The sequence below is a fragment of the Notamacropus eugenii genome, chromosome 2 (assembly GCF_028372415.1).
Source record: "Notamacropus eugenii isolate mMacEug1 chromosome 2, mMacEug1.pri_v2, whole genome shotgun sequence".
In the NCBI taxonomy this organism is placed as follows: Eukaryota; Metazoa; Chordata; class Mammalia; order Diprotodontia; family Macropodidae; genus Notamacropus; species Notamacropus eugenii.
This window is the reverse complement of record NC_092873.1, coordinates 107,515,308-107,533,680: the sequence shown is the minus strand read 5'-3', so window position 1 is coordinate 107,533,680 and position 18,373 is coordinate 107,515,308. Positions and strand designations below refer to the sequence as shown.

At 38.5% G+C, this 18,373-nt stretch overlaps 1 protein-coding gene across 6 annotated transcripts in view; it reads left to right on the top strand.

The window, feature by feature from the left end:
* MRPL14 (mitochondrial ribosomal protein L14) overlaps positions 1–18,373 on the top strand; it is a 36,046-nt gene that overhangs the window by 2,174 nt on the left and 15,499 nt on the right. The gene's annotated exons all lie outside the window — the stretch shown is intronic.

Below are 18,373 nucleotides of genomic sequence, written 5' to 3'. Positions count from 1 at the left end.
TTGTATGACTTGAAGTAAGTCATGTCCCTTCTTTGGGCTTCAGTTTGCACATCTTTAAATTGCAGGAGTTGGATTAGGACTAGGTGATCTTTTAAGGTCTCTTCCATTTCCGGATATCCTACATGATGTCTCCTTGTAATGTTAATGAAAGTTAAAGATCTTCCCCACCCGTTAATAGGCCTCTGTAGAGCCCATGAAGGGAAGTTTGATTAGGGGAGGCTTGTTTTGTAGGAAGGTGCACACCTTTTGTTAATTTCTATGGAGGCACTGGGTCCTGAGGGTTGTGTCTCCATGCCCTCAGGCTCTGAAAAGTGTGTGTGTGTGTGTGTGTGTGTGTGTGTGTGTGTGTACATATATGTGTGTATGTGTTGTATATACATATATATATATATATATATATATACACACACACAGTGAGGAGTAGTGGAAAGATCCCAGAACTTGGAGTCAGGAAATAAGGATTGAATCCTGGCTTTAATACTTTCATATCTGTGTATGACCAAATCATTTAACTCTAAGCCTATTTCCTGAAAATTGGGGTAGTAATACTTGGATTGCATATCTTCCAGGTTGTGATGAGGAAAGCTTTTGTTAACCCTAGAGTATGCTATATAAATGGTGCATTGATCATTACCTGACCATGGGATATGTAACAAGGTATATTAGGGATAGGAGAAAAAGACCTCAGCTTTATCCCTGGTAGCTTGTAAATGATAGAAAAGGTAACCCTTTTCAGCAGAAATAAATGTATATAAGTCTATTGAGGAGTAGAGTAGGTGTGAGGTTATTTTAGGGGGTTAGAAAGTTGACTGATTAGGGAAAGCTTCCTGCTGGAAGAGGTATGATTGAGAAAAAGACAAGTCACTATCTACCCAAAGTATGCCTGTTGAAATTTGGTGCCTAAGTTCATTAGTTCTGCATTCTTGTAGTTGTTGTGGATGGAAGGGAATTGTTTAGATTCTAAGAGATCTGGGAAATTTTTCTGTGAGGAATTCCTCTCTATACCTGTACTGCCATTTTTTGATGGAGTTTTCTGAGTACAAAATCTTGTAGTGTTCTAAGCATTTTATGATTGTAAAAACTTGTGTAACTCAGTGCCAGTCTAGCAAAATGCCTAAAGGCTTCAGCTTACCCTGAGCTCTTTAAAGAAAACCTAGCTAATATTAGTTGTGAATCAGTTGTTCAACATTTAGTAATTGCTTCCTGTGTGCCAGGCACTGTTGTGGATCTGAAATGTGTTTTGATTCCTAGATTATAAACATTTTGTATCTATGCTGCTTTTCTTTGCTGGGTAACATAATTTGTGTGTATAACACTTTGAATTTATGATGTGTTGTTAATACCAATATTACTATCTCCATTTTACAGATCATGAAACTGAGGCTCAGAGGTGACTTGACTTGTTACATCTAGTCAGCAGCACACCTAGGACTCAAACCTAGATCTTCTTCTAAATTCAGTTCTCCTCCCACCACACTTTGCTTCCCAGACTTTAACCTGGAGGGAGTACATGAGAGGCAGTATGGTACAGTGGGAAGGGCATTGGATTTAGAAGACCTGAGTTAGAATCCTGGTTCTGACCCCAGAATGTGACTATGGATAAGTCACTTAACATCTTTGAGCCTTGGTTTCTTCAACTGTAAAATGTAACTAACAGGCTCCTATGTTGTAAAGAAAGCACTTTGCAGACTTCAAACTGCCCTTTGAATATTATTATGATCCACATCATAATGTTTTCAAGTAGGGGAGTATCTCAGTACAACTGGAGGGAAACCAAAGAGAGAACACATTAAGAGAGAAAAGTGCCTGGAGTTGGGGCTTCTCAAAGAACCAGAAACCAACATAAGAGGTATCTGAGAGTATATTTGATATTTAGAGTTTCCTTTACTTTGGATAGACACTGAACCTCTTGTTACTGCTGAAGTCTGGCATTCTGCTGGACACCCTTACATCTAAGGGTGCTGTCTTGTCTACAGTGACCATGTTACAGATTCCCCAAGACAGTCCTGCTTTCAGGAGAAGAAGGGGTACTTTTAATAAGGCTTTACAAAAGAAGCAGAGTCCTTCATCAAACTATACCTACTAATTTTTGTTTCAGAACATATCACAATCCCTTTCAGAGCTTAGAATTTTTAAGGTTGGAAGAATCCTTCAGAGATCAGTTAGTAGAGTTCTTTCTCTGTCTTTGGGTAGTGTTATACCCAGTTATCCAGACTCATTTGTCTATTGTCAAAAATATTTTTGACCCATTTGAGGACTTGGGGAGGAAGATATTTTATTTTAAAATTAGGCCATAGAGAGTGTTGTTCCAGTTAATTTTTCACTTCCAAAAACTCACCAAGTGCTTTCTAAGAGCAGAGCACTGTGTTAGGATCTGGAGGAGATTGGAGGCTGCCCAGTTAATGCTACATCAATAATAATAGTGTTAGCATTTTGTTTTGTCCCTTTTTGTGAGGTCAGGGTGGAGTGGAAGTTCTTAAGTAGCTGTGGAGTGGGGAGAGGCAGGAAAAGCTTAGCGAAAGAGGTGGTATTTGAGTTAGATTTTAAAAGATGGATAGGAATTCTGTGGGCAGAGACTGCATTCCAGGAGTATGGAAGTATCAGTAAAGATACAGAGCTGGGAGCTCGGCCAGTGGGAAATGGCGAGTGGGTCCTGCTTGGCAGGAGCATAAAAGGTGTGGGGGTAACATGAGATGGAAAGCTGGGAAAATAGGATGGTTTCAGATTTTGTAGTTCTAGGTTCCAGGCAAAACAGAAATAGACAGTAAAGAGGGACTGAAATGTTTTGAATAGATGAGTGGCATGACCAATTTATATACCAAGAAAATAAGTTTGGCATTCATTCAAAGGATGGACTAGAGGTGGGAACTTATCATAATGTTATTATAGTAATTAGCTAGGTGGTAATGAGCCTATGTGCAGTTGGAGCAGTTGGGATAGAGAGGATTGTTATGTTATGGATTTGAATAGGTTTTTTGTAACTTACTGGATATAGTAGATTAAGGGGACGGGAGTCCAAAATAAGGTTTTGAACAAGGCTCATTATAGTCTCTTTTGATGGTGGTCACATTGATAGAAGTAGGATTACTGGATCATACACTTAGAACTGGAAAGGAAACTGAAGTTCAGAGAAAGGAGATGACTACCTGAGGTCACACTAGTAAGGTAGAGCTGGAATTCCAATCTGGGTATTCTGACTCCACACTGGCTCTTTTCAGCGTATCACAATACCTTACTAGAAAAGAGAGCTTGAGAGAACCTCAGAGATATCTTAAATTCAGCTTCCTCATTTTCTAGATGAAGAGAATGAGCCCAGAGAGGCAATTAGTAACTCATCCAGGGTCACAGTGAGGTTCAAGCCCAGGTCTTCTGAATGCAAACTTGGTGCTTTTTTCACTGTAGGACTTGAGTTTGAGGTGCTGATGGGACAGTTCAGATGGAGGCCTTGGAACTCAGGTCAGGTCTGGAAATAGAGATTTCAGAATCATCTAGGTAAAGGTGATAGTTGAAACCAAGGGAGCTACTTACAGGGGTTGTTAGCTTGTTCTGGGTTTACTCTTCTTGGGTTGTGCTTGTATTTTTCATGTTTAACAAGTACAAACCAGTGTGCCAAAGAGGAATCTAATTTAGAGCTAAGAAATGTTGTAGGTCAGACATTATAGTCTCTTATTAAGGAAACTGCCAGATAGCATCCTTATTGTAAATTATTCATTGGTGAAACAAGGTGCAGATTAGGGACTAACTTCTTCAAAAATCATCTAGGGCTCTAAGGAGATTGGGAGTACAGTACTTTTTTAGCTCCCCTTTAACCTTAAAAACATTATTCAGGCTAAGTGATTCTGAATCATTGTATTGATCCAGGAGCAAAAGAAGAGAAGGAAGTGGGGGTAGGATAGGATGTCAGTAAAATTCAACATTAAAAATTTCTTGTAAATTAATTTTTATTGATACCTTTTGTTTTTATGTGGCTTAAAATTTCTCCCTGTATCTTCCTCCTTCCTTTCAGAAAATATCCCATATAGCAAAGAATTTTTCTAAAAATGAAAAAAAGAGGAAGAGTTTGAAAAAGTCAGCAATAACAGTCATCAAAAAAAATCTCAACATATGGAATGTTCTGTACTTGTAGACCTCTAGTCTCCAACCACTTTCTTTCCCCTGCAGAGGCTTTGGAGGAGGTGTCTTCTCATATCTCTTCTTTGGGACCAACTTTGTTCTTTGAATTTTTGCAACATTCTTTTTCAGTTGTGTGTTTTTGACAAATTAAGTGCTACCATATGTAAAACATTAGAAAGCCACCATTTTCAGACAAGGAACTGCCCTTCCCTCCCTTCCCCCCCCCCCATTTTAAATAAACTTTCTGTTCGATAATTTTGTACTGCTGCTCATGACTAGGAAAGGTTTTCCAAATTGAAACATCAATTTGGAGTTGGCTATCTGTGGAAGGCTTGGTGATTCTCTGGAGTGCGGGTTGTGGGAGTGGTGGTGTCTGAGTTTCATTCCAGCTAAATTCATTCTTTTTTCCCCCAAGGCTTCCCTCTTATCTAGGGTTTCCTGCTGTCTCTTCCCTTCCTCTAGCCTCTCTACTGTCCCACCCTGATACTTCTCTGCTTCCCAGTTCTCCAAAGGCTGTTATTAATTAATTCCTCTCACTGGTAACTCCCTGCCTTTTGGTTAGCCTGGTGCATATACTTCGTAGAGTCAGGTGTATATGTAGCAAAATATGGATTCTTTCATTTATAATCACTTTATTCACATCTTTGGAGAACATTCCCAGAGGGGCTGCTGGTATTTTTAACACTAGCATTACACTTTGCTCTGGATAAGTGCTTAAGAAATATATGTTTGAATAAATTAGCTTACATGCTCCACTTGAAATTTTTGAAGGATTTTTTGGTGACTTGTGTTGCAAAGACCACTACAAAACTTTTTGCTAATTTGTAAGTACAGCTTAGTTTTGGGGTATGGGAATTATGCGGGATTGAGACCCAGGACTGGTGTGAATAAGAGAAATTCGGCAGTCACCAATTTCTCATTTTCCATTATAATGGTTTTAACACTCAGTTTTTTAGAATTGCAAAGAAGGGGCAGTGAAAGCCAAGCACTGTAAAGTGTTGAGTCTTACTTTTCATTTTTTTAATTATTTTTTTATTTTTTTTAATGTTTAATAATCACTGCCATACAATTGAGATTTTATCCCCCCCCCACACCTACCCCCCACTACCCCCCTCCCTCCCCACGACTGCATACAGTTCTGTATAGGTTCTACATATACTTTCCTATTGAGTGTATTTTCACTATAGTCATGCTATGTAGTCAGACTAAAATAAATGAAAGAAATCATATAATAAATCAAAACATGATACACAAAAACACACATACACAAACATGATCTGCTACATTTTGTGAATGACTTCCATATTTCTTTCTCTGAGTGTGGAAGGCATTTTGCCTTGAGAACCACCATTGGGATTTTTTTTTTTTTTAAGAAGTTTTTGCGTTATTACGAAATTCCAAGTCTACCAGAAAAAACTCTCGCACACTGTGGTCGTTGCTGTGCACAAAGTTCTCCTGGTTCTGCTCCTTTCACTCAGCATCAGGTCATATAAGTCCTTCCAGGCCTCTCTGAAGTCTTCTTGTTCATCATTTCTTATGGCACAATAGTACTCCATTACATTCATATACCATAATTTATTCAGCCATTCCCCAATTGATGGACATCCCCTTGACTTCCAGTTTTTGGCAACTACAAAGAGTGCTGCTATAAATATTTTTGTACATGTGGGACCCTTTCCCATTTTTATGATCTCTTGGGGATACAGTCCTAGTAGCGATACTGCTGGGTCAAAGGGTATGCACATTTTTGTAGCCCTTTGGGCATAGTTCCAAATTGCTCTCCAGAATGGTTGGATGCGCTCGCAGCTCCACCAACAATGAATTAGTGTTCCAACTCTCCCACATCCTCTCCAGCATTTATCATTTTCTTGTTCTGACATGTTTGCCAATCTTATAGGTGTGATGTGGTACCTCAGAGTTGTTTTGATTTGCATCTCTCTAATCAATATTACTTTTCATTTTTGATAAGGAAATCAAAAAGCCAGATGGAGAAGTGGGATAGAGTCACACTTTGGACCTTCTGGCTCATTGAGAATCTAGTGTTGATTGAGAACTTACCAAGTTCCAGGTACTTGGAATACAAAGATAAAGAATGAAATAACCTCTCCTTTGAAGGAATTTTTAATTCTGTTGGGGGAGATATGTGCATAAATAAGTGGAAAGAATAAATACAAACTAGTTAAATAAAAGGTAGTTAGGGGAAAAGGGCACCTGCAGTTGAGGAATCAGGAAAGTCTTGGTGTAGAAGAGGGTACCTGAGCTGTCTTGAAGGAAGTGAGAGATTCTGAAAAAGAATTGTACTTCATTTGGGGACTGGAAGTGGCTCCTGTATTTGCAGACAGAGAACCTTGCTTTGAATCTCTGTCTTGGTTAAGTCACTTCATGTTTTTGGACCTCATTTGTGAGGTAGATTTGCACTTGATGACTTCTGAGGCTCCTTGAAGTAATCTTAAATCTGTGAACCTCATGAGGCTTTACAAAATCAATACTCTTTTTTTATATCATGTGTCCTGAGTTTGGTTTGGAATATGTGATATTGTAGGTATAACTAAAAGCATTGCAACCCTGAAAATACAATACCTTGCTCATAGGTGTTTCATTTTTCCTTTGTAGATCACATTGAGAAAAAAATCTTTTCAACTAACTGTAAGTCATAGGTTCAAGAGCTAGAAGGGATGGACCTTGGAAGTTATCTAGCCCAATCTTGATGAAGATGAAGAAACAGGCCTATTTTGCAATTCATGTGTGTAGTGGATATTATTGCTTGCCTTCTCAATGGATGGGGGACGGACTAAGAGGAGGGAGAGAATTTGGAACTCAGTTTAAAAAAAAAATGGATGATTAAAAAAAATCAGGTGAAGTGACTTGTCCAAGGTCACACAGGTAGTCCAGCAGAGCTGGAATTCAGACCAAAAATCCCTTGAGTCTAAATCCAACTTTGTGTAGTTGAAGGAAAAAGTGCATTTAGGGGACTGAGCATGTAAAAAAGATGAAAGAACTTGTTTACAGATAATTAGAATTGGGCTTGTTTGCTAATGCTATGAGAAAACCAATTCAGTGACAGGAAGACCCATCCCTTTTATTTTCAGCTTTTGACTGCCTAGCTTGTGACAGTAGATAGGGCAGTAGTGATGGTAGAGATGTTTGCTGGAAACCACAGGTTTTTTTTTTGAGGCTTTTCTTCAAATAAGATAATATATCTGTGTCCTGCAAAGAACTGTTTTACAAAAGAGAAAAAGTTTGCTTGTTTCATGCCAGTTGTGTGTGTGTGTTAGTGTTCAAATAAATACTTGTCTGTAGCAAAAGCAGCATTTTAATATCATTATCAAGAAGAAATTTATAAAATGTTTGTTGAATGTGAAGTAGGGAGAGCATATGGCTTTTTTTTTAAAGTTTGTTTTAATTGATTTGAGATGGTTTAGTTCAGGATCTGCCACTAAGTATTGGGAAGACCTGAGTGATTGCTAAAAGTGTTTGATTCTCAGATAAAAATAATCTGCTTAGGAGGGAAAGATCCTGTCTGTAAATCACCTGTGCTGATGAGTCTAGACAGTTGCTTTCTGTCTGGGTCTATCAGGGTCTGTTAATATTTCTCTTCCTAGGGAATGGGGGATAACCTTAGAGCATCTTGATCTTGATTTTCTAACTCTCTTCTCTCCTGTTTTTCAGTCCCCATTAATTTTATGGATATCTATCCTTCGGAAAAAAAATTCTCTTGAGATGGTAGAAACGCTAAGATGGTACGAATATATTACCTTTTCTTCCAGAAAGTCCTATGATTGTAAAAGGCTTTGTATGTGGATTATGCAGAAAGAAGTTTGTTACACTTCTTTGCATATATAAGGATATCTTTGGACATTTTCTTGGTTGACTTGCAAAGATTTGATAATTATTCCAGTTTTTCATTGACCCGGACAGGTGCGGGTTTCCTGTGTACTGTTTTCTGTTCTTATTGCTAGTGTATTTAAAATAGCATGCTCAGTTTAGTTGTTGACCTAGAGTGCTTCCTGCAGTCTGTGGGGATCTCCAGTAGCATGTATGAAGAACTTAAGAAGAATCTTTAACCCAAAAGCAGTAATGAGGGCAGACTGTTGTCTTACCTAACCTAGGTAAATTCTTGAAGTTAGAGAACCAATGGAACAGTCAATCATCTTTTGACTACAGTCTAATAATAACTCACTTGGGTAATTCTTGCTATTGTTCCCCACATAGCTGTAAGGAGTCTTTGATTAACTAGGATGAAAAAGATATTTGTGATTTGAATAACTTTATTTCATATAGTTTGGGGATGTAGGGTGAATTCTGTTTCATATTTTTAAGTGTAGACTAGGAGGTGGTTTAAACAAATACTCCGGGGACCAAAGGACTCTTTAGAGTGAGAAATAAATACCATCTGGCTCATCTTTCTTTGTAAACACATTTTTTGAGAAACAAAATATTATATGGATTGTCTGAAATAAGTTTGAACTTGCTTCCAAGTCACTTGTTATGTAATTATAGTCAATTTTAATCTCTGCTGTTATAACTTAATTTCAGCTCTCCTATTTAGATATGGTTTGTGTAATTGGGGAATTTTATACAATTGAGAATGCCTAGACATGGAATGTTAGTGCTGGAAAAGACGTTGGAATAGACATCTATTCCTACCCATATATTTTGCATATGAAAAAGAAACAAACCTAAAGAGGTCAAGTATAGTGCTTAGCACCTTACCAAGGAAGAGGGCTTCCCTGGTACTTTCAGGTTGTGCATTGCATTGAGTACTAGACTTGGGAATCAGGAAGACCTCATCTAGACTCAGATACTTAATAGCTGTTTGACCCTGGCAAGGAACTTAACTTCTCAGTGTCTCAATTTCCTCATCTGCAAAATGGGTATAATGGCACCTACCTCCCAGGGTTGTTGTGAAACTCAAATGAAATAACATGGAAAATGCTTTGTGAACATTAAAGTGCTACATAAGTGGTAGCCATTATTGTTAGTGTTGTTACTTTTAGTTGACTTGCTCAAGGCCACATAGTCAGTAAAAAGGAAAGTAGAACCAGACAAATGACTGTAGATTATAGAGCTGTTCAGCATGGGCCTGATTTCAGGACCAAAAAGTATATTTTCTAAAAATAAATTTTTATTGATGTCTTTTTTTCTTGTATCATCATAGTTATCTCAGATATCTTTATTCTTTTCCCTCTAAGAGAGCCATCTCCCGTATAACAAATGGTATTTTTTAAAGAGAAAAAAAATCAGCCCAACTGGTTCATGCAGTTAGAACGTATGAAAACATGTGAAATGTATAATATCTATGGACTGCCCACCTCCATGAAGGGGTAGGTTGGGGATGTCCTCTTATATCTCTTTATTTTAGTCCTGCTTGATCTTTATAATGTTGCTACATTAATTTTGGGTTTTCTGGCATATAGTAGTTTTATCCATTTTTATTATAATTACTCTCTATGTTGCTTTCTTGGCTTTGCATCAGTTCATGTAGATCTTTCCATGCTTCTCTGTATTTATTATATAGGGGTATACAGGTGTTCAGCGAAGACTCTGTGTGAGGGTTACCAAACTCTTTTAAGGGCTCCTTTCTACCTTTGGTGTCCAGCTGATCACTCAGTTCTCACCTGTGACTCTAAGACATTATAACATGTACAGCTGTCACACCCTGGTAAACTGTTTTGATAGACAGGCTAAACCAGGCTGAGGGTAACCTACAGGCCTCAAACCTGTCTGGTGAGTTAGGGTTGTCTGCCCCAAGCATGTGAAGACTTCCTCTAGCAGAATGGGTGGCTGAGAACAGTTTGTTTCAACAGCCGTGGAGGTGACTGAAGCAGGTGCTGTGGAGCACCTAGAACTTGGTCAGACATTGAAGATGCAAGGGTCATCTACTGCATCCTGAGTCATTGCCAGTTGTCTTGACTTTTTTCCTGACCCTGGAGATCCTGTCACAGCAGGTGAGCATCTAGGCCTTGAGGCCCTTGGCCCCTGGGTCAAGAAGCATGGGACAGTGCCCCCTGTATCCCAGGAGCAGAGCTAAACTTTCAAAGTTACGTAATACACTGGAAAATGAGCAAAAACAACAAAGAACCTGACCAGAGAAAGCTGCTATGGCAACGGGGAAGATGAAAATACACTCAGAAGAGAACAAAAATGTCAAAACATCTACATGCCAAGTTCTAAAGACAAGTAAATTGATTTCAGATCCCAAAAGAACTGGAAGAGTCATAAGGGATTGTAAAAATCAAATAAGAGGTAGAAGAAAAATTGGGAAAAGAAATGAGTGATGCAGAGAATCGTGAAAAAAGAGTCATTAGCTTGTGAGAAGAAGCACAGAAACTGGAAAATGATGTACAAAAATTCACTGAAGAAAACAATTCTTAAAAAGTAGATTTGGCCAAATGGAAAAGGAGGTACAAAAGCTAACTGAAGAAAATAATTCCTTAAAGATTACAATTGGGCAGGTGGAAGCTAATGACTCCATGAGACATCAAGAATCAATCAAATAAAATCAAAAGAATGAAAGAAAAAGAAAAAAATATGAAATATTTCATTGGAAAAGCAACTGACCTCTGGGAAAAGATCCAGAAGAGATAATTTAAGATTATTTATTGGACTACCTGAAAGCCATAACAAAAAAAAAGAGCCTAGATAGCATCTTTTTTTATTTTTTTATTTTTTAAATTTTTAATTTATTAATTGATTTATTTAACTTTTAACATTCATTTTCACAAAATTTTGGGTTCCAAATTTTCTCCCCTTTTGTCCCCTCCCCCCACCCCAAAACACCTAGCATTCTAATTGCCCCAATCACCAATCTGCTCTCTCTTCTATCATCCCTCTCTGCCCTTGTCTCCATCTTCTCTTTTGTCCTGTAGGGCCAAATAACTTTCTATACCCCTTTACCTGTATTTCTTATTTCCTAGTGGCAAGAACAGTACTCAACAGTTGTTCCTAAAACTTTGAGTTATAACTTCTCTTCCTCCCTCCCTCCCCACCCCTTCCCTTTGGAAGGCAAGCAATTCAATATAGGCCAAATCTGTGTAGTTTTGCAAATGACTTCCATAATAGTCGTGTTGTATAAGACTAACTATATTTCCCTCCATCCTATCCTGTCCCCCATTAGTTCTATTCTCTCTTTTGATCCTGTCCCTCCCCATGAGTGTTGACCTCAAATTGCTCCCTCCTCCCCATGCCCTCCCTTCCATCTTCCCCCCCACCCTGCTTATCCCCTTCTCCCCCACTTTCCTGTATTGTAAGATAGGTTTTCATACCAAAATGAGTGTGCATTTTATTCCTTCCTTTAGTGGAATGTGATGAGAGTAAACTTCATGTTTTTCTCTCACCTCCCCTCTTTATCCCTCCACTAATAAGTCTTTTGCTTGCCTCTTTTATGAGAGATAATTTGCCCCATTCCATTTCTCCCTTTCTCCTCCCAATATATTTCTCTCTCACTGCTTGATTTCATTTTTTTAAGATATGATCCCATCCTCTTCAATTCACTCTGTGCACTCTGTCTCTATGTGTGCGTGCATGTGCATGTACATGTGTGTGTGTAATCCCACCCAGTACCCAGATACTGAAATGTTTCAAGAGTTACAAATATTGTCTTTCCATGTAGGAATGTAAACAGTTCAACTTTAGTAAGTCTCTTATGACTTCTCTTTGCTGTTTACCTTTTCATGCTTCTCTTCATTCTTGTGTTTGAAAGTCAAATTTTCTTTTCAGCTGTGGTCTTTTCATCAAGAATACTTGAAAGTCCCCAATTTCATTGAAAGACCAATTTTTCCCCTGAAATATTATACTCAGTTTTGCTGGGTAGGTGATTCTTGGTTTTAGTCCTAGTTCCTTTGACTTCTGGAATATCCTATTCCATGCCCTTTGATCCCTTAATGTAGAAGCTGCTAGATCTTGTGTTATCCTGATTGTATTTCCACAATACTTGAATTGTTTCTTTCTAGCTGCTTGCAATATTTTCTCCTTGACCTGGGAACTCTGGAATTTGGCCACAATGTTCCTAGGAGTTTCTCTTTTGGGATCTTTTTCAGACGGTGATCTGTGGATTCCTTGAATACTTATTTTGCCCTCTGGTTCTAGAATCTCAGGGCAGTTTTCCTTGATAATTTCATGAAAGATGATGTCTAGGCTCTTTTTTTGATCCTGGCTTTCAGGTAGGCCCATAATTTTTAAATTGTCTCTCCTGGATCTATTTTCCAGGTCAGTTGTTTTTCCAATGAGATATTTCACATTATCTTCCATTTTTTCATTCTTTTGGTTTTGTTTTGTGATTTCTTGGTTTCTCATCAAGCCATTAGCCTCCATCTGTTCCATTCTAATTTTGAAAGAACTGTTTTCTTCAGTGATCTTTTGAACCTCCTTTTACATTTGGCTAATTCTGCTTTTGAAAGCATTCTTCTCCTCATTGGCTTTTTGAACCTCTTTTGCCAATTGAGTTAGCCTATTTTTCAAGGTGTTATTTTCTTCAGCATTTTTTTTGGGTCTCCTTTAGCAGGGTGTTTACTTGTTTTTCATGCTTTTCTTGCATGTCTCTCATTTCTCTTCCCAGTTTTTCCTCCCCCTCTTTAACTTGATTTTCAAAATCCTTTTTGAGCTCTTCCATGGCTTGGGCCCATTGAGTGGGCTGGGAAACAGAAGCCTTGACTTCTGTGTCTTTCCCTGATGGTGAGCATTGTTCTTCCTCATCAGAAAGGAAGGGAGGAAATACCTGTTCACCAAGAAAGTAACCTTCTATAGTCTTATTTTTTTTCCCTTTTTTGGGCATTTTCCCAGCCAGTGACTTGACTTCTGAATATTTTCTTCACACCCACTTTGCCTCCAGATCTGCCCAGCCAGTGCTTGGAGTCTGAGATTCAAATGCTGCTTCCCAGCCTCAGGGCTTTGGGTGGGGGTGGGGCTGCTATTCAGTGTGAGATTAAGTTCAGGTGCTCAGGTGGGGGTAGGGCCGCCTCACAGGGCTCAGTTCTCTCAGGGTTTATGCAGAGACCTTCAACAATGGATCAGGGTTCCTGCCTGCTTGGGGAGCCCTGGTCTGCTCCCGCCTCCGCTGCTGCCTCCCGAGGGGGCCTGAGTTATGGGGGCACCCCATTCCCCTCTCAGCAAGCTGGGAACACCCTCTCACCAACCTTTGGGGCCCGTGGGTGGAGGGACCCGCGCGGCCGCTGGAGATTCTGTCTCTGAAGCCTGCTCGGATCTGCTCCTCTCGGTGCTGGGAGGCCAAGGCAGGGCTGGGCTCGGCTCCGGGTCTGGGCACGACGGACCTTTTGCGAGAGGTTTGCAGGGCTCTCTGGAGCAGAAATCTCCTCCACTCCCTTGTTCTGTGGCTTCTGCTGCTCCAGAATTTGTTGGGAGTTCTTTTTTACAGATATTTTATGGGCTGTGGGTTCAGGGCTAGTGTATGTCTTTCTACTCCGCCATCTTGGCTCCGCCCCCCTAGATAGCATCTTTCAAGAAATTACCAAGGTAACTCACCCTGATATCCAAGAATGAGAAGGTAAAATAGTAATTGAAAGAATCTACTAATCACCTGAAAGATATCCCAAAATGGAAACTCCCAGGAATATTATAGCCAAATTCCTTTTTATTTGAAGATCTTTCTTGATTCCTTGTAGAATTTGTTGTTTCTTATTTGAATTATTAAATTTAACCACTATATGTCTTGAAGTTTGCAGCTTTGAGTTGTTTTTCTGGAGGTGATTCATGAATACTTTCAGTTATTTCATTTTTTGTGTTCTGAAGTTCTGAGTAGTTCTCTTATATCATTTCTTTCATTATGGTGGTTAGGTTTTTTGCTTTGTCATGTTGTTCTAGGATTACTAGTGATCCTTAGGTTGTCTCTACTAATCCTATCTTTGAGATCAGTATGTTTAGCCTGGATTAGTGATCATGTTTTCTTTTAGTCATATTGTTTTTTACTTCTCTCCTATACAGTCCTTTGCTTCTGTGTATTTGCATTCACAATCTGTTCTCTCTTTTATTTCTTTGATGAGATTTGCCATTGCAGATTCTATTTTTTTTATTCTGACCATTTTTTTTACTGTCAGCCATACATTTTGCTGAAATTCTTAAATTCTCATCTTTTTTAACCACTCAGTAACAGAATATTGTGGTTCCATGTTCTCTTCATGTTCCACAGCATTCTCTGTCTCACCAAGTTTTGGATTATTTTTCTTTGTTCAGTATTTATTCATAGATGCCTGAATTTGTTTGCCATATTTCCTTCTCTTGTTAATGTTTTCCCTGTTGATTTATCTGCTTATGTTCAGGGTCTTTGAGTTTTCTTCATTTTGTTATTTGGTAATTTTTTTAAAATTTTTTTCCCCTTCTTTTCTCCTATTATTCACTCTCCGATTCCCTCCCCTCTAAGGTGGTTTTCTCAGGTGGTTTCCCTGGAGGTTGGATCTCAAAGTGACACAGCTTCTTTTCTGTGTAGTTCAGAGTTCTCCAGCTTAGATCTCTACCCCAGTTGACTTTTTGTGGGACAGAACTGGTGGCAGGGTATGGGATAGAACTCTTATTTCGAGCCCAGACACTTGTCCTGCTCCTTTCCTGCTGTTCCTCTGCTCTGTCACTGTTCACTAAAGCACTGGCTATCTGTCATGTCCTGCATTAAGCATTCTGGCGGTTTGATCTCCATGGTACTGGAAAGAGAGAGGCAGGTACTGGAGTCTGGGTTTGGGTTTTGTTGCCAGCTTATGTAAATGGTCCTTAGGTTTTGCAGCAAGCCCATGTTTTAGGTCCTTAGGTCTGCTAGTACAGCCTCCCTGATGGCATTGTGGTAGTGGGAGACAAGTTGAGGAAGCTCAGGTTAGGTTCCTGGTTTTTTTTTTTCTTTGATTTTTAAAGAACCTTTTGGATTCCAGGTATACTAGTCTACAGAGAGACCTGAACTTACTTTTTATTTGGCACATAACTTTTCCGTTTTGGAGAGTTTGAGGACATCAAAGAAAATGTCTAGTCTTCCATCTTGTTGGTCATGTGACCCAGCAGTCTTCAGAAAACATACTTTTTGATGAGAGTTTGCAAGAGAAATATCTTTGTCAATCTATGTCTCCTGAATTTCCTGGTTCCTCAGTGCTAATGACTTCCCTCTGAGACTAGCTGTAATTTGCTCTGTGTGTGTGTGTTCTCGTATGTATGTGTATATATATGTGTATATGTATACATATAACATACATAATGTACATAATTGTTTACATGTCATCCCTCCCATTACAATGTGAGCTTCATGAGAGCAGGGTCTCGTTCTTTCTATTCTCAGATTTTAGCACAACTCCTGGCACATTGTAGGTGTTTAATACATGAGGCTTGTTGAATTTTTTTTTTTTCAGAAAATGTTTCTCAGGTAGTTTAGACTTAAGTCTTGGACTGTGCCCACCATCATCATGATAATACTTCTTTCATATATATATATATATATATATATATCACTTTACAGTTTATAAGGGACTTTTCCTTATAAACCCTATGGAGTAGATGTTGCAAGTCTTATTCCTCTCATCATCACCTTATTAAAACCTTATTTGGTGAATTGCTATGTGACTATCTACTTAGGCTACATATAGAATACATGGGCCAGAGATATAAAATTTTAAAATATTTTTAAGCCATGAGAAGACATTCTTTTGTCACTGCTTTCCATCATCCTTTCCCTTCTCTATTCCTCTAAAAATATGTTGTAGAAATTTTTATGGGAAAGTGGGAATCTATGTAATATTTGTTAGAATACTTTCAATTTCTTTATGGCTCTTCAGCATTGTTTCCAACCTTCATCTCGAAAGTCTTTAGATGTACATTTAATCTATCCTGAGCCGTTTGAGCAAGTAGGATTTAAGCTCCTATTTCCTCATCTGCCTAGGAACAAGTGGATATCGCTGCTTCTGTTCTCTCCACTCCTAGTCCTTTGAGGCCTATTTGGGAAGGCAGGAACATTTCTGCTGAATTTCTAGATCAAAAAAGTAATCTTCCTCACTTAGAGAAAGCATACATGCAAAAAGCCCCCAAGTCTCTCTTTCTTCTCTTGTGAAAATGGCCATGCCTTTTGAGACAGAAATATAGCTATCTTGCTCTTGTGTTTTAGAGTTGTACACTAACGTTTGTGTTGAGTGGCCACAGTGTACTAGAATTATATTGCCCTGATACTGTAGATAGTTTGATACAGAAATCTTCCGACTTCCTCATTTTTAGAAGTTGCTTTGGGGGAATAAGTAGTTTAGTAGCAATAGGTGAACACTTCCTTTCAAATATCTCAAATACTTTATTCTAAAAAATTTCATAAGAACCCCAAATTTCTCTTTGGTGGAAAAACCTACACCTCTCTTCCTCCTCCTGCTCATGTACTAGGGTGCAGGTACTTTCTTAGGAGAGCTTGTAGTCTATGACTACACAGATAAGGACATGGGTACAAAGAAACTTTAGTTGGTATGGTATTTTACCTGGAGAAATGGAGCCTGTTTCATTGCAAAGTGAAAGTCAAGTGGTATACATTTCTTGAATGAAGTCCTGTAGCTGTTGCTTGAAATAAGTGATTTCTTGTCTGGAAGGTAGAATGGTATATTAGAGGGATGGATCTAGAGTCACAGGATTTCAGTATGAAATTTGATTCTGCCCCCTTAAGTACCTATTTGATTCTTGGGCAAGCCTTTTTAATCTCTCTGAGCCTCAGTGTAATCATCTGAAAAATGAAGGAGTTAGATTAGGTGGCATCTGCTCCCTTTCAGCTCTAAATTTTTGCTTTTATGATTCTGATGGGCAGTATTTGATAGTGTTCCCACTTCCTCTTCCAATATATACAACAGACTCATTCAAAAACCTAGAAGGGTTTTAGTTATGAGGTGGTTGTGTTCACTGTTTTGTTAATTGTGAGTAAAGAAACTTGCTTTTGTTTTTGAGGGCATAGGATCATTCAGTTCCTTAATCAGACCATCTGAAGAAAGAAGTAATTAGAGCCATTAATTAATAGGATTGTATTGGATTTGGTTGCAGAGGCCTTAATCTCCAGATGGTCCTGAAGATGTTTGGAAGGGCAATTCTCTAACCTGATCAATTAAGTGATTTTTTACTTTGCCAGTTATAGAAGAGATACAAAGGATTAATAATAGGTGACAGTTTACTAGTACTTTAATATTTAAAAAGATACATTAAATGCAAATGTTGAAGTAGAAGCATGTATTCTCTCCTTCCAGGAAAAGGTGGTATCAGAGGTGTTAGGAGAGGCTTCCTGGATGAGATTTGAGCGGGATAGGAGTGAGATAGGTTGAGAAAGGGGGTTTGAGGAACAAATAGAAAAGAGGGGTTATAGCAAATGACTGGAGATGGGAGGCTTAAGGCCCAATTTTTTACGCGGTCTGAAGTAGTGAGTTTAGTCATGCCCTCAAACTAGTTTGATCTAATTCCAGTTTCTGGGAGTTTGAAGGGCTTATTTGTAGTTCTTGGGCTAAATGTAAATATCTTGAGTATTTATTTGAAGTGTTGAACTGGTGGAGAATGTTGCAATGCTCTAGAGAAAGGAATGTGGGTGATGATTTATTAACCCTAAATCTCTCTTAGAAGACATTAAGTAGCTGCTTTCTATCCTTCCTTCCAGGTTTCATGTGGGTCTGCTGAGGGGAGTTGTGAGTGCTTTAAAACAGTCAACTGAGAAATTGTTCTGAAGTTGTGGTAATGGTTGTATCTGTATCAGATAATCTTTTTTTCTAAGGAATTAATATTTTCCTTTTTTTTTTTGTCAGCCATGTTAAAGACATTGAGTTTTTTTTTGTAAAGAGGAAATTTTGAATAATTTGTTTCAGTTATAACTTTTGGTTAAAAGCAGCTCCAAGCTCTTCTTGCCACAGAACCCTGTGGAATCATCCTTGACATTGAAATTGGGCAATAAAAATGTAGAGAAAGAAAGTTGTTTTTGTAATAAAGTAGATCATTCTCCCTAGGTCTTTAGTCTACATTTTAGCTGACATTGCAAATATTGGGATGAGTAAAATGCATGTCTGCTGTCAGAGTGGAAACTGGTTTGGCTTCTGCAACATGAATGATTTAGCAGTTGGAATAAGATTCATATTTGAATTTTAAACAGCTGTGATAGTTCTGAGAGTTAAACTAAGAAATGGCAATCTTTTACAAAAGTGTGCCAATTCTCTGTCAGATGTTTAAGTTCTAGAAACTGAGATGCTTTTATGTAGCACTTGATTTTCCTATCATTACTTTTGGAATGAAGATTTCTGGTTTTTATTGAGCTATTTCAGGGTGTTTCTTA